The 3,437-nt window shown below is 39.9% G+C and overlaps 1 non-coding gene across 1 annotated transcript; it reads left to right on the top strand.

The window, feature by feature from the left end:
- Positions 1-208: 208 nt before the first annotated feature.
- Positions 209-315, top strand: LOC141603234 (small nucleolar RNA R71). The gene has a single exon (XR_012525125.1). It is a non-coding gene; the product is annotated as a small nucleolar RNA R71 (small nucleolar RNA).
- The last annotated feature ends 3,122 nt before the right edge of the window (positions 316-3,437 follow it).

The raw sequence follows: 3,437 nt of genomic DNA, 5'->3' as shown, positions 1-3,437 counted from the left end.
AGTAACGGTGTCCACTTCATACTTTCCTTCTCTAGTAGCCTTGCGAGGCCTACTATATTGCGAATTATGGACCGCCATTTCCTCAATCTTGTTCCATGTTTGATTGTCATCAACTTCGGTGAACATTCCATTTGATCCCATATTGAGAATGTTCCTTGAATCTTCATATAAACCATTCCAAAATTGTTGCACTAAAAACCATTCGCTAAGTCCATGGTGAGGACATGAGAGACAAATACCTTTGAACCGCTCCCAACCTTCATACAAAGACTCTTCATCCCTTTGCTTAAAACCCGTAATTTGAGCTCTTAGCATATTGGTCTTCTCCGGTGGGTAGAATTTTTTGTAGAAAGCTAGAGCTAACTTCTTCCAAGAATCTATTCCAAGAGTGGCCTTATCAAGGCCCTTCAACCATTGCTTTGCGGTGCCGATTAACGAAAAAGGAAATAAGACCCATCTTATTTGGTCTTGAGTCACGCCCGTTTGAGAGATAGCTTCACAATAATCACAAAATGTTTCCATATGAGAATGAGGGTCCTCACTAGGCATTCCCCCGAATTGGCTCCTCTCAACTAGTTGGATGAAGGCGGACTTGGCAATAAAATTACCGGTGAGATGTTGCGGGGTAGGAGTACCATTTGGTAAATCCTCCTCGGTGGGTATAGAGTGTGACGAGAATTTAGGCATTGTAGGTGGATTTTGTGGGATATTGTTAAATGGGTTCTCTTCTCCTTCTATTGCGAAAGGATTGACAAACTCACTAGTGGGTTGAACAACTTCACCAATACCTCCCAAATTCCTCCTAACAAGTCTCCTATTATTCGTCAAGGTTCTTTCGATTTCACGGTCAAAAGGTAACAAATCTCTTTGTAACCTTCTAGACATGCAAAATATCAAACAACTAGAAAACAATTAGAACAAACCTTGAGGAGTTTTACTTCCCCAAGGTGAAAAAAGACACAACTAATAACAATAAAAGAAATCTTAAATCAATTAAACACCGTCCCCGGCAACGGCGCCATTTTTGATCGGAGCCATTTGGTGTTCACAATTAAACATATGTGGTCGTTGGTCAATGGTCGATACAAAACACAATTTATACTTCACAAACAACTCTACAATTAGTAAAGAGGCAAGTAAAGGTCGGATCCCAAGGGACGGGTATTGAAATGAAGATTCTATTGTAACTAGCGGTGTCTAGGGGGTGTCACAAATTGGGTTGATGTAGAAGGTTACTAAACTAAAATAACAATGAAAATAAACTAGCAAGGTAAATAAAATAAGGGGTGTAAACAATTGATTAAAAGCACTAGGGTGTCATGGGTTCATAGGGGATTCATGGGATATGATCATACAAACATGTTCTCAAATTATAAGCAAGCAATTATTGTTGTGATGGATCGAGTTGGGTTATATCTTACAATCCTAGGAAAGTTTGGGTCCCGGAGCCGAATCGATTAGATTGTACAACACCTACAAGTCGACTTAATCTTTCCTACTCAACACATGCATGGTCTAACAAGACTCGAGTTGGGTTATGTCTTACAAGTCAAGTTGAAAGGATAGAAGATGATAGTAAATGCAAGGATTCATAGGCTTAGCATTTCATCAAATATAACATGTGCATGTATTAAGATCAAAACAAGCAAGCAAATAAGATATGAAAGCATATTAATTTAAGCATGAATCATTCCCCATGTTGGTTTCCCTAATCACCCATTAAACCCTAGCTAAGAGACTACTCACTCATTATCATATTGATCATGCTAGAAAGGTTGTCAATCATACTAACATAATGAAACATGATGAATAAATGAAAGTAATTAGCAATAATTAAAAAGGGATTAAGAGATTATACCTACTAATGATTCCAATAATAAAGATGCAAAGAATAATAGAAGAACTTGATGATTGATGGAAGGTTGTCAATCTCCCAATAAACCCAATAATCTTCTAATTACCCAAAATAAATGAAGAACAAGAGAGAGATTCAAGAACTAAAACTTGGATTAAAACTAGATTAATACTTGATTACAATATTGAAGAGAGATTTGATTGATATTAACTACTCTAACTATTGATAAAAAGAACATGCTCCTCTAATTAGACTAATGGGGTATTTATAGTGAAAATTAGGGAGGATGCATTAGGGTTAACTAAGGGCTAAACTAGTAATTACACTTTTTAAGTTGAGCAAGGAGCCTCCGGGATTATCCGAGAGAAGGGCTTCTCCATTTCGTAGCTTGAAGAACGAAACTGTGCTGTGCTGTGATCCGTGCGGCTGGGAGTCGGGACGGCCGGATCTGGGATGGACGATCCGAGCGGATCAAGGAACAAGACGCTCGGACTGGGCATGGGGAATCCGAGCGGATTCCTGGTGAGGACGCTCGGACTGGCGAGGACGGACGGATTCTCTACAATCCGTTCGGATTGTAGTTCAATGACTTTCCTTCTTCTTTTTCTTCCCTTTTCTTCATGAATTCCTTGGGGATTTCCTTGGGGACTCAAGGATCCTTTTCTCAACAATGCTCTTCTATTATGCTATGTACAAAGGCCTTCTAGTCTTGTCTCTCCTTGATGCTTGGTCATTGAATGTGATCAATTTAGCCTTGTTTTGCCATGAAAATGCAAGATTCTTACTCCTTTCCTACCAAGGGATCAAAATCTCAAAGAATATGCAAAACAAAGAACTAAAGATAAGAAATGACTTAAATAGGCACTAAAAAGCATAGAAACAATGGTAATTCGGGGGCTAAATATGCGCCAATTATGGTCGCATCAAAGTGGTAGGTCAAGTGGTTTAATGCACGATGATGGTACCAAAAAATGTGTAAGGCTCGTGTTTACGATCGGTAGGTCGTCAACACGCGTCGGATTGTGACTTTAGAAGTCGAGTCGAGAATTTTAAGGGAGAAAAGGGGGGGGGGGGGCGGACACTCGCGTAACTCTCAAATGGGTGGCATTTGAGGGGTATTTATAGGAGAATGAGTGGTTGTGTGAGTTTTGAGCGACGTGGCCACTTGGGCTGCTCAAAGAGGCGCGAGCCACATCGCGGGTCTTCGAGCTGTGTTGTCGCTTTCACAACAAACGCAATCATGATTTGTTCTATCCTAGGTTTTGTAGTCACATGTTTGGTACTTGACCAACATGAATCCGGGAAAACTTAGCATAGAAGGCTTTGAGATATTTTGTTTTTGTGTTTGACTCGTTGTTGGAGCCGGGATTTGAATTTTTAAGTCGGTTTTTGGTCCGGTGTCGGTTTTGACTCTAGTTAGTGTCATCGCGACCCCGTCACCGTGCATTAAACACTCCAGTTATTTTTGAAATGTTTTGAAATGTTTTGTTTTCGAAATCATTTTAAGTTTTCCGACGTAAAGTTGTACACAAACTGTCGATCAAATGCTGCGATCCCAAAACATGTTGTAGTCCGATAATCA

The sequence above is a fragment of the Silene latifolia genome, chromosome 9, assembly GCF_048544455.1.
Source record: "Silene latifolia isolate original U9 population chromosome 9, ASM4854445v1, whole genome shotgun sequence".
Lineage (NCBI taxonomy): Eukaryota > Viridiplantae > Streptophyta > Magnoliopsida > Caryophyllales > Caryophyllaceae > Silene > Silene latifolia.
Note: the sequence above shows the minus strand (reverse complement) of the source record. Positions and strands in the feature narration are given on the sequence as shown.